The sequence below is a fragment of the Lepidochelys olivacea genome (assembly GCF_965140295.1).
Source record: "Lepidochelys olivacea isolate rLepOli2 genome assembly, chromosome: 1".
NCBI classification, from domain to species: domain Eukaryota; kingdom Metazoa; phylum Chordata; order Testudines; family Cheloniidae; genus Lepidochelys; species Lepidochelys olivacea.
In genome coordinates this window covers 243666760-243680346 of record NC_140411.1, presented here as the reverse complement: position 1 = coordinate 243680346, position 13587 = coordinate 243666760, and the positions used below count along the sequence as shown (strand labels likewise).

Sequence of the window (13587 nt, the reverse complement as noted above, 5' to 3'; positions counted from 1 at the left end):
TGGTGCAGGATCACATCCAGTCATCCCTGGATTGGTGGTTAAACCCCGGGTCAGTGTTGGAGGTAGTTCCCTTTGTGGTTGCGGCCCTGACGCTCACCTTGGTCTCCGAGGCTTCAGACCTGGGCTGGGGAGCTGAGCACCCAGGGCTGCTGGTTGCGGGAAGATCTGGCCCTCCATATCAATGTTAGGGAGCTCAGAGTGGTTTGTCTGGCCTACCAGGCTTTCTTGCCCCACCTGAAGGGCAAGGTGGTGCAGATCCTGATGAACAATACCGCCGCAGTGTAATACATCAACAGGCTCGGCGGAGCCAGGTGATGGGCCCTTTGCCAAGAAGCTCTCCGCCTTTGGGATTTTTGTGTGCAACATGCCATTCATCTGGTAGCCGTACACCTGCCCAGAACCAGGAATGTCTTAGCAGATCACCTCAGCAGGACCTTCTCAGCACTAGTGGTCACTCCATCCGGAGGCGGTCAGTATAATCTTAGAGATGGGGGAGTCCCCAGATGGACCTGTTCGCGTCCAGGCAGAAAAGGAGATGCCATGTGTTCTGTTCAATCTGGGGGATGGACGGGGCTCCCTATCAGTCGTGTTTGTCATCCTGGGGTTGGGGGCTCTGATGTATGTCTTCCTGCCAGTGTCACTGATTCACAGGGTTGTTGTAAAGATCAAGTAGGACAGGGCGAAAATTATCCTAATAGCCCCTGTGTGGCCTCACCAGCACTGGTTCGGCACGTTGCTGAACCTTTCAGTAGCTGCCTCGCTGCAGCTGCCCCTCTGGCTGGATCTGCTGTCCCAGAACCACAGCAGCCTTCTGCACCTGAACCTGGCAGCGCTGCACTTGACGGTATGGCTACTGCATGGCTAAACCCGGACGAACGGGAAGGTTCGGCCCATGTTCAGCAGGTCATGCTGGGTTGCAGGAAACCCTCCACTCGAGTGACTTATCTGGTCATATGGAAAAGATTCACAGGATGGGCCTTGGAACAGCGTATCCAGGTCGAGCAGGCCTCACTGCAGGAGATCCTGGATTATCTGCTTCACCTCAGACTTCAAGATTTGTCCCTTTCATTGATCAAGGTCCACCTGGCTGCTATCTTGGCTTTCCACCTTCCATTCTAAGGCAGGTCAATTAGCTCATGACATGATGGCCCGGTTTTTTAAAGGTCTCTACCCACACATCTGGGATCCCATCCCTCCCTGGGACCTGAATCTCATGCTGTTGAGACTCATGGGACCTCCCTTCAAGACTCTGATTTCCTGCTGTCTTCTTCTGGAAGGTTTCTTTCCTGGTTGTGATAACGTCGGCCTGCAGGGTGTCTGAGATCAGGGCGCTTACTTCAGAACCACCCTATACAGTCTTCTACCAGGATAAGGGTCCAGCTGTGACCACACCCAGCGTTTCTGCCCAAGGTAGTTTCCCAGTTTCATATTGGCCAGGACATATACTTACCCATCTTCTTTCCAAAGCCTCAGATGTTAGATGAGGAGCGCAGGCTACACACCCTGGACATCAGGAGGGCGCTGGCCTTCTACATAGATAGAACAAAGCCATTCTGTAAGTCAGTGTGGTTGTTCGTTGCGGTGGCAGACAGGATAAAAGGTCACTCAGTGTCTGCTCATCGGATTTCGTCCTGGATCATGGCCTGCATCTGCTACTGTTATGAGCTGGCAAAGGTGCCTCCACTGGCGATAGTGACGGCGCACTTGAGTAGGGCACAAGCGTCGTTAGCGGCCTTCCTGGCACAGGTACCTGTCTAAGAGATCTGTAGTGGCGCTACCTGGTCATCTGTCCACACGTTTACGTGTCATTATGCGCTTATCCAGCAAGCTCAAGACGATGCTGGCTTTGGCAGTGCTGTGCTGCAAGACTGTGAACTCCGAGCCCACCTCCATGGATACTGCTTGTGAGTCACCTAGAATGGAATCAACATGAGCAAGTACTCGAAGAAAAAAGTTACCTACTTTTTCGTAACTGTTGTTCTTCGAGAGGTGTTGCTCATATCTATTTCATTACCTGCCTTCCTGCCCCTCTGTCAGAGTTGCCTGCAAGAAGGAACCAGGAGGGCATAGGGCCAGCGGCACCTGATATAACGACGCTTGAGCGTGGCACTCAAGGGGGCGCCACAGCCAACCCTACGGATACCGCTTTGGCAAAAATATCCGGCTGTGCACGTGGGTGCGCACACACACCTAGAATGGAATGAATATGTGCAACACATTTAGAAGAACAATGATTATGAAAAGCTAGGTAGCCGTTTTTTACTGATTCAATCCACCTTGGTTGGGTAGTAGCAGAAAGTTATCTGATGACTGATTGTTCAGTAGCTTAAATTTGCTTAGTAACTAGTCTCAGTATAGTTACTAGTGGACAGGTGCCTATATAGCAAACTTGCAACTTTTGATAATTAAACTTACCCTTTAACTTTTAGATGTGGTTCTTCTAGAGCAGAGTTTTGTCATATTATCCAAGGCCAATATGGGGAAGTTTGCCCTTCTGAGACTTATTCTTTGCCTTTTCTGTGGATAAATAGGAGATTTAAGTCTACAGGACTGTTGGAACCTTTCAGTTGCACTAAATTTCTTTTTAAACAAAATCTTGCTTATTTGCTCTCAGAAGTTGCTCTTCATATTTGTTTCCTTCTCTCTGTTTTCCTAGTAGCAGGTGTTTGCAGCCCCAGCCAGCAAATGCTGACATCTTGATAAACTCCGCTATGGTTTATAGGAATGTGCTTGTTTTGTCCCAAAGAGGTGGTGGTTTAAGGCAAATATTGATTTATTTTTTAAAAAAATGTGTACAGGTATTCATGCTTATTTAGTTTACAGCTTTCCCAGTGAAGAATCTTATTTTGATCTCTACATTTCTAGTAAAAAAAAATTTTAAAAGTAACAAAACATAGTTTTAAGGTAATGTATCTTTCTGGTAGTTGGCACTGGAATCTCACTTTCATGTAGTACTGACTACTCAGTAGAGTGTACAGGTTTGGTGGGTGGAAAGGAGAGTGCTGTGTTGGGTCTTAGAGGATATGTCTACACTGCAATTAGATCCCTGCAGCTGGCCTATGTCAGCTGACTCAGGCTCGTGGGGCTGTAAAATTGTGGTGTAGACGTTATGGCTTGGGCTGGAGCCCAAGCTCTTGCACCCTCCCCCCTTCCGGGGTCTGAGAGCTCAGGCTCCAGTCTGAGCCTGAATGTCTACATTGAAATTTTACAGCCTCACAGCCTGTCCCCTCAAGCCTGAGTCAGTGGACAGAGGCCTGCCACAAGTGTTTAATTGGAGGGTATACATACCCATGGTTCCCTAGCAAGTGATTAGTGAATCATATTTAGCAGCTATCAATGCTGTTCTCTCCCTTTTTTAGTTCTGTTTCTGTGTTTAACTGTAAATTTTGGCTTGTTGCCTAAATCCTGGAAATTTTTCTGCTGAAATAGAATCATAGAATATCAGGGTTGGAAGGGACATCAGGAGGTCATCTAGTCCAACCCCCTGATCAAAGCAGGGCCAATCCCCAATTTTTGCCCCAGATCCCTAAATGGCCCCCTCAAGGATTGAACTCACAACCCTGGGTTTAGCCGGCCAATGCTCAAACCACTGAGCTATCCCTACTTAGTGACTGAACTCCTACAGGATCTGCTTCTAAAATACAGTGTTGGAGGCTTTTTGTCTGTCTGAGTCAAGCTATATGGAAAATAAATGGTTTCACTGTGGACAATGTTATTACTTCTGGTAGCATCAAGGAATGTGATGATTTGAGCAAGCAAACATGAAGAGGTAGAGTATTGAACTATATAAACACTAGAGAAAACTTAAGTGAAAGTCTCCAAAAAGGCAGCTCAGGTCCCTCCTCCCCTTGGCAATAAAATACTGGGACATGTTATCAGCTTGACTTTATATGCTGCTTTTTTATTTGTTCTGTATGAAGGAAAAGCAGTGTCAGTAGTTTAGTGTGTGTAAAGATTTTAGACTTAATTAAAACCTAATCTGCTGATGATTGAACCACCACCCTTCCCCCTACCTTCCTACCTGAGGCCGTGTCTACATTACAGTGCTACAGTAGTATAGCTCCAAGGCTGTAGCTAAGCTTCTGTAGCACTATAGTGCATATGCTTCCTACAGCAACAGAATGGGCTTTTCCATTGCTGTAGATAATCTGTCTCTGAGCAGCAGTAGCTAGGTCAACAGAAGAATTTTCCATCAACCTAGCTGCATCTACACTGTGACTTAAGTTGTCTAAATACCCCGAGAGAATCTGCTTCAATACAGAAATAAAACCCACTCCAATGAAGCACCCCTAGTTGTCATCCGCCAACCCACACTGGAACCCATACAGGGTATCGTCAAACCACCACAACCCATACTCGATGGGGACCCCCCCATGCTGAAAGAATTTTTTCGTGAACGCCCTCTTTTGGCCTTCAAACAATCCCCCAACCTCTCCAAGCTCATCATCGGAAGCAAGCTCCCCATAGACCAGGAAACACCAACTGAAAGCAGCACCAGACCCTGCCAGAACAACATGCAAAACCTGCAGACATATTTCCACTGCTACAATGATCAACACCTCCCGCAACACACATTTCAAGATCCAGGGGTCCTACATATGTCTATCACAACATGTGGTATATCTCATCCAGTGCACTAAATGCCCCTGTAAAAACTCTGTGGGTGAAACCAGACAATCACTAAGCTCTCAAATTAACTCTCACAGGAAAATGTAGCAAGAATTAGGAGCATAATTAAGGAGGTCAAGCCAGGCAAACATGGGCACATTGTAGTCCACTAGTGACTTAATCACCATTGTGTCTGAAGTATCAGTTGTCAAGGAAAGGTTTTGTTTCAGGCTTTGCAGAATCTAGAAAATTGCTACGTTGGGACTAGGAGCAATACAAAAATTCCTGGCTTTCAAAACTTATGCTTAGGAACAGCCAGTTTGAAGGTGTAAATACCTCTAGTCAAAACTTCAGAAAAATCAGATCAATATGCTTGAAGCTGCCATTGAGTATTTGGATTTAAGATTCACCAAGTTCTAGTAACCACTGTTAAAGTGGCTTCAGTGCTTTGACTCCATGTAGAACCCTAGTTATAGAGCAGTTAAAAAAAAATGTGGATATTATGTAGTGTACAGAATAGACTGGTGATCTGTTAAATCAGGGGTGGGCAAACTTTTTGGCCCGAGGGTCACATCTGGGTGGGGAAATTGCATGCAGGGCCATGAATGTAGGGCCGGGGCATGGTGTGGGGGTGTGCAGTGTGCAAGAAGGGGCTCGGGGCAAGGGGTTGGGGTGGAGGAGGGATGCAGGGTGTACGAGGGGGCTCAGGGCAGGGGGTTGGGGTGCAGGAGGGGTTCCGGGTGCGGCCTCTTGCCCGGCGCCACTTACCTGGAGTGGCTCTGAAGTGGCAGCGGAGCCGCGCCGCGAAGGCAGGCTCCCTTCCTGGCCCCGCACCGCTCCTGGAAGCGGCCAGAGCCGCGTTCCTGTGGCCTTGTGGGGGGGAACAGAGCACTCCGCATGCTGCCCTCACCTGTGGGTTGAACACCTGAAGCTCCCATTGGCCAGGAACGGGAAACCGTGGCCAATGGGAGCTTCAGGTGTGGAACTCACAGATGAGGGCAGCGCAGGGAGCTCTCTGGCCCCCTCCCCGCCCAGGGCCAACAGGGATGTGGTGCCGGCTGCTTCCGGCAGCGGTGTGGGGCCCACAGCACCACATTGCCGGGGAGGTAATCCTGTGGGCCAGCTCCAAAGCCCCAAGGGGCCGGTTCCGGCCCGTAGTGTGCCCACCCCTGTGTTAGATCAATTTACGTAGGCATTAAGTGAAGATCAGTGGTTGCCTCTAAAATTATACTTAAACGCTATCAAGTGACCATGAAAATGTATGTTTAACAAAACTTTTAGCCATAGGCCACTTGCCTTTCAGAATATATTGTTCTTGGAAGAAGTACTGTTCTCATTGTGTTGCACTGCAGTTGTAGAATATAGATTTTTCCATAACAAACTTAATCAGAACAAGCCCCATGCATATTCATATAGTAAAGCACACTCCAAGACTTGATGTATGGATGACCCAATAGTAGGTGTTTTCCAATTCCATCAGCCCCTTCTCTACAGACTTGGAGGAGGATCAGGAACAAAACCTATCTGTATACATAATATTGAGCTCTCAGTAGCAACAACTGGCAATATGAATGGATGACTAGGTGAGTGCTGACTCTGTATGATCAGGTCAGATGGATTTCAGAACGGATGGATTTAACCATAAGGTTATGTAGGTATTCCAGTTTCCATTTGAATTTGAAATAAATGTATATAGCTTGAAATCTAATTCAGACTGCCTGACTGGTGGCAAAAGTGATACTTAGATTTGTCCTTGCTTTAATACAAGTGATAACATTAGACCTTGATAGTCTGACATACTAAAAGCAAGACCAATAAAATCAGAAACTCTGATATAATACTCCAAAACAGCAGAAAGAATACAGATAAATGTGTTCAGACAATCCAAATAACAAGAAAATTTGGCTGTCCTAAATTTTCTGGGTGCTGTCTTACTTTCTCAGGTAGATTAAAAGGAAAGATTTTTTGCTAAACAGCCACATTTGAAGTGTTAGCTGTCCATGGGCAAGTGTTCAAAATATTTCCCCTACTGTGTCTCCAGCCTAGCTAGATTCAGGAATGAGAAGTGCCTTAGTAGAAATAAGATGTGGGGGGATAAATTAGACTAGTATGGGTCATGGAGGAGTCTTGCAGCATACATAAGCTCTGCCTTGTTTTTGTGATTACTGTTAGCCTCTCCAATATGTGATAATCAAATGTATCTTCATTCTGTGTTTTCAATGTAAAGACAGTGTCCTAGCTATCTTACCACTGAAATGTCAGTATGACGGGTTCCTTGCCATGTCTTCAGCTGACACCTGCAGTGCCAGACGGTCTTGGTAACATTATACTACAGAAAACCTATATGCGAAGATGTTGGTAATCTTCTCAAGTCTCTTTCAGTTTAGTAGATTTGTCTTCTTAAATTCTGCTGATATAGCGTTAGCATTTTATGAATAACAGGTTTTGTCCTGTTGTTGAATTGCACGTGGGCATCAAGTTTGTGGTCTAATCTTGCACCATCAAAGTCCTTGTAAGTTTTACCACTGACTTCAATGGGAGCAGGAGCAGAATCAAATTTAACAACAGAACCTAAGATAACCTGTAATAACAGGAGGGTTGGTTACTTTGCATATGTGGGTGTGGGAATATACAGTTGCTGTAATTTTGACAATGGAGTGTCTTATTGGGGAAACAGCTGTGGGCAGAAAAATCCTGCAGTCACAGTCAAGTAATTAATCTCAAAATCAGCTTGACTAAGAAATCCCACAATCAGTAACCCTAAATAACATCCTGCAAACACATTAATCTCTCCTGGTGAAGACATCTTGCCATTTGCTTTGGTGGAAAACTGGAATATTTCTTTTGGCAACTGTTCCCTTTAAGTGAGCTAAATAAACAAGAATTTGAGTTGTTGAGGGGTTCAGGAGAAATGAAGGCTTGTAATTCCTACTTCCAAGAAACATTCCTCTCATGCAACATCTGTTCTGCTAGGAGGATCAGAGGCTCACTGGTTTTGCAATACTATTTCCAAAATAAGGGTGCACTAATAGTATTGTTGACCTTAATAGTTGCTTTGTACAGTGCCTATGAGTGGTGGTGGTTGGCAAGATAGGAAGTTTTTGGGAGGGTTAAGAGAACTGAGTAGCAGTTGATGGGGAGAGTGAAGTGGTCTGTTTGAGATGGCTAGTTCATGCAGTATGTGTTTATTGCTAACACTGGTATGGAAGTTGGGGTCTCACTGAACCAGTAATAGCCTCCCTCATGGAAAACCCGGCACAAAACTCCTTCCCCACTTAAAGCAAGCTATGAGTGTGGGGGAGGAAGAGAAGAGGGAATGTGCTGAGCCTCAGGGGTGTCTTCTCCCTTATGGTGGGTGGGGTCAGACCCTGCTCAGGATGAGCCTATATTTTGCACGTGCTTCTGCCAGCCAAGTGTCTAGTAATTCATGTTGTACAGGGTGGGATCTAAACGCACGAAAAGGTTAATCCTCAGTTTGTAAGATTGTGTAGATACCTTGCAGCCAATTTATTCTTGCAAAAAGAACAGGAGTACTTGTGGCACCTTAGAGACTAACAAATTTATTAGAGAATAAGCTTTCGTGGGCTACAGCCCACTTCATCGGATGCATAAATGGAACATATAGTAAGAAGAGAATATATATACACACACAGAGATATGTTGGAAGTTGCCATACAAACTTGGAGAGGCTAATCAGTTAAGATGAGCTATTATCAGAAGGAGTGCACTGTACATTATAGGGTTGTTAGTCTTTCACATACTATTTTTTTTTTAATCTTCCTTTTTCCTTCCTCCTTAACAGCTAATGTAAAGAGATTGTAAAGTACAATAGCTCTCATTTCCAGTGAGTTTTAAAATAAACTACCCACAACTCCTCTATTATACTGATCTGGCTGCTACTTGAAAAATTTCTTACCTCTTTTGAAAAGCAGGTCAGGGGAAAAAGGGTTGGGACATGCTACGAAAAGCATAACATGTTAGCTGTAGAAAAAGGAAAACTAGCCAATGCATCTCAGCTCTCCTCGTTTGCTCCCTCATACAGGTGTGCATGCATGTTCGCACTTACACGCCAGCTTTATCATTCTCATAGGTGTTCCAGTAAACTGATAATTTTTCCTCCTACCTTTTCCCTGTTGTGTAGTCCAACTTGCATTTTGCTAAGATGGTGTCAGCTCTTAAGTGTGTTGAGGTCAGCCAACGTTCCAGTAAAGATAAACAGAAAAAGAAATGAATCTGCCTGAGGGGAAGGGAGAAGAGTCCATTACAAAAGCAGGAGCCACTGCACTGAATGATGTAGCATTATTGATCTCTGGCAAAAACAGCAGCATTGCTGTGATCTGAAAGAGAGAAACCTTTTATAAACTGGATATTTTTTACAATAGAAGAAATTTTTTTTGCACTTCCCCAGATATTTATTGATTTGTTGGGACTTTACAAAGATTTTATATAGCAGATCCTTTTTGCTCTTAACTCCTCTCCTAATTAGAGCTTAATAAATGTTTAAATTTAAAAATAACTTAACAGGAAGGAAGGAAACTGACTCAGAAGATTTAATATTTAAGCTATGCCATCCCAATACATTCTGTAACATGGGCATTCAAAGCTCTTGCTGTTTTCAGGCAGAGCTGGGTAATCCTTTATGTGGGACTGCAGGTTTTTCTAACAGAGCACTCTGTGGGATAAAGCTTTGGTTTATAAACTGAACTGGGGTGGTTATTATGAGCACAAGTAAACTCTGGGCAGTATTACTGTGCATATGGGATGTGAAGAGGATTTGGAATCCTAGCTGGAAATACTACATGAGTGTATGAGCAAGATTAAGAGATCTAGGTCTCTGGTTTTGTTACTTAAACATAAAGTATAAGTATTTGTGAAAAATAAAAGAAAATATTTGCTCTCACTTGAGGATACTTGCTTGAAATATGTTTATTAAACTGCTGTTCCTTGGTTTGTAACATGTTTATGTACAAACCTTTGCATAACATTGCATTTCTTTGGGGGTGACAATCATAGTAACACTTCTGTAGTTTTATTTGTGACAAAATAACATGGTTTCAGTGCAACAGCATTATGAGTAACTGAATCTGTATGCTCACAAGCTCTGAATTAGTTTTAACTTCTCAAAAGATCTACATGTAAGTGTGGACAGCTGAATAAAAACAACTGCTCAGTGAACAGTAGTGATCAAAATGCAGTATTACATTTTATTACAGATACTATCAGTAAGTATTTTTAAAAAATTCTTTACTTTGTTACAAATAACTTTTGATTAAAACTGAAAGGATTTTAAAAATCCAAATTAATTTTCACTGTATTACTTTTAGTTTCTGCATTTCTTTCACCATGGAGAATGAAAACTGGTGGTGAATTTCACTTTTGTGCTTCTAGGTCATTTCTAATTGCAGCATCACTTGAAAGTAAAATTAATATTTGGGTTGCAAACATTGGGAAATGTTAGTTTAAAATATTCCCTGTAGAATTTTTAAAAATTAGATTTCAGAAAACTCTTCTGCTAAGCTTTATCAATCTTACTTCCCTCATCCGAAAGGAAAAAATAATATAGAAACTAGTCTAAAAGCCACAGAATGAAATGGTAATACATCCTCATTTTGAATACTAAGTCTACTCTTGGGGGAATTCTGTGCCGAAAAATTAAAAATTCTCCACAAAATATTTTAAAATTGTGCAGAATTTGTCAAAATACCAAAATAATTGAAACTGGTGTGATTATATTGTGTTAATTTATTTCAAAATACCTATCAGCAAGTATGTCTGGAACAACACAGGCAATGAAAAAGATTCAGGAAATGTTTTTTGACAAATAGATTCGTTACTAAGCATATGAATACAGAACTTTGAGTAATTCATTTAAACTACAATACAAAACTGTATTTCCCACCCCCCTCAGAAGCAGTGCAAAGCCTTGGGGAAGTACAAGGTAACAAGGACCTGAGAGAGGGAATGAGCCTGGGAGTGAACCTGGCGGGTTGTTGGGTGCGGGTGGGAGAAATATGGAACAGGTTTTTTTGGGGGGTGGGGAGGGATTGTTAGGGAGGCTCCCCCATGCGGACCCTGGCTGACCTCTAGCCTTTACCATTCAGTCAGGCACATCTGCCCCTGTCCCCAGGTGTCCCTGTACCCACATGTGTCCTTGCACCCACTCCACCCATCCCCATGTGTCCCTGCACCTCCTCCTTCCTGTTCCCATGTGGCCCTGCACCCACTCCCCCCATCCCCATATGTCCCTGTGCCTCCACTCAGCCACCCTCTTCTCCCAGGTGGCCCTGCACCCTCTCCCTCCTGTACCCCCACTCAGCCACCCCCTTTCCCCATGTGGCCCTGCACCCCCCTCCCAGCTGCATGTGTCCCTGTGTCCCCTCAGCCAGACTCCCCAATCCCCATGTGTCCCTGCAGCCCTCCCCTATTCCCATGTGTCTCTGTGCCCCCACTCAGCCATCCCTCTCCCCAGTGGCCCTGTACCCCTTTCCCCCGTCCCCATATGGCCCTGTGCCTCCACTCCCATTTAGCTCTTGTCCCAGTCTGTCCTCCCCCAGTAGCTCTTATGAATTTGTCTGTGACCCCCGCCTCCCAGCATCCCCATGTGCCCCATGCTGTCTGTCCCCTCATATCCCCTGTCTCTTGACCTGGCCCCACTGGCAGGATGCTTCTTTCAGGAATGCAGCGTCTTCCCTATCACAGCTGGGGGAGGGCCCAGGAGCTGCTGCTCTGTTCTAGGGCCACAGTGGCCCGTGGTGGGCAAAAGGCATAACTGCAGCAACTTTCTGACAGAGTTTATTTTCTGCGGGGGAAAAAAAATTATGCACAGCACATGAATTGTGTACATGCAGTGGCACAGAATTCCCCCAGGAATATAAGTTGGGCAATTCGTTAGAAAGAAGTAACTCTTCTTCCCCACAAACCAAAAACTGGGTCTCAGATAAGGGTACAGTCATTAGAGATCTTTGGGTAGAGAGGCAGATTCTATAAAAATATATATTTTAGAACCTAGGACTGAGTAACATGTTAGGGAAAAGTAAAAGATATAAAGCAATTAATAGCCTAAACAAGGTGCATTTGGCAACTTTTGTTTATCATTCCTATAATAAAAAGAGAATTTGATGAACTTAAAAGGCTATTCTTTTAAAACTCAAAGAAAATTATTAGAAAGCATATAACTTGTGAAGCTCATTGCTGCATAATATTTCAAAAGGTGAGCGGAAAAAAATCCCAAACTTAAATGTGGATTCATTTACATAACAGGGAAAATAAGCAAGATAAGCTAAAAATGATTCTCTCTTCCAGGCAGTACTGCAGTACAAATAATATTAGTGGCTATAACTTAGAGGTTGAAACTAAAACATGAGTTGAACAAGTTTCACAAGTAGAACATTAGCAATGATGAGTATAATCTATATAAGTAAGAGAAAGTGGGGTGGGAGGATGTCACTGGAAAGATCAGACTGAAGTGCTGCTCATTTCTCAGCTGCTACCTATTTATCATATGTATCTAGATCAGTTGTTTATTGTGTGAGATCTGTCAGGATCAAGATTCTTGTGCCACTCGTCCGGAAAGATAAATGGGAAACCTCTCTAAGGATTTGCTGACAGTTAATAGTCTTAGGTAATTTGCATTCCTCCTTCCTAAAATTTCCCATTTCAGTTGGAGAATATAATTTCCATTTCTTAAAAAAATCTAAAAATCTGTTGTGCAGTGTTACTGGTGCAGGATGGCTGCAGTGTTATCCTTTTCAGTGGTGGATGGACCACTGTACTGAATAGACAAGATATTCTCTTGTACATTGAAAAATTTCGTAAGAGACTGGCTAATAGAGCAGCAAAAAGCAATTGTGTTGGAGAGGAATAGTAAATTAAAGATATACTGAAATTTTAAAAGTGGTAGCTATTGACTGTGGCTCTTAGCAAAAATTTTACTGTATATAGTTTCTAGAACACTTTGGGGATTCTTGAGGATAAAAGGTACAGTATAAATCCTAGCCTGCTAATGTTTGTTACATTCCAGTATTCAATGTTAATAAGTTAACAGAAAAGTTGTAAGTAATTTGTGTCAAACCAGGATAATTCCTTTTACTAGTTGGAGATAGGAGATGTGTTAATAATGCACTCCTAGAGCCTGTTAAGGTTCTCTGGAGCATGCTAGTTTCAGTATTACCTACTGCGAGGTGCATAGAGAAATGCTACTTCATACTGGTGCAGGGATTTGAGGGTTTTTACTGACCTCTGGTCCCAAGCTCCCTGGTCATAACTGCAGTGAATGATAGAGACCAGCAGGCAGATTTAAATCCATTTGCAAGGATAAGGACTTCTAAATAGATGGACAGGAAGCTTTATACCTCCTCTTCCTTACAGATGTACATTGCTAATCAGCAGGCATTGCTTCCGAATATGACTTCGTGAACTGGACGGCTATGTCTAAGTTTGCAGATCAGCTGCCTGAAGCCTCAATGGAGGAGTTTCAAGCATTTAGTACCGAAGGTTGCTCCTTGGCTAAGAGTTCTTTGCAGTCTGCGCTGGATGGTGCATTTACTTCAGCCAGAGTCATGGCCTTGGCAGTGAGCATGATGAGAATGGCCCCCTAGCTGCAGAATTGGGGCATTGCTCCCAATGTTCAACAGGCATAGAGGATTTGTCCTTTGATGGCAGAGTTGTTTTTCAGACAAGACAGATGAACTTCTGCACTCCTTTAAGGACTGTAGGGCTACTGTACAGTGATTGGGGATGTGTATGCTGGCAGTGCAGAGGTCCTGCTACCGTGGATGTGGGCGGCAGCAGCAGCAGGATTATCTGCAGCTTTCCCCTCCCACTTGACAGCAGGACTACCCCAGAAAGGGGTATAAGTCCCAGAGGAGGAGGCAATTGCACCAACTGACATGCCTTCCCTTGGTGCTTCCCAAGGGCCCATTTTGACTCCTTGGTCCAGAGCACTTTTCCAGTCATTACTCCCTTTTCTGTCCTCTCTGT

At 44.0% G+C, this 13587-nt stretch overlaps 1 protein-coding gene across 6 annotated transcripts in view; it reads left to right on the top strand.

The window, feature by feature from the left end:
• ERC1 (ELKS/RAB6-interacting/CAST family member 1) overlaps window positions 1–13587 on the top strand; it is a 546576-nt gene that overhangs the window by 59621 nt on the left and 473368 nt on the right. The window lies entirely within an intron of this gene.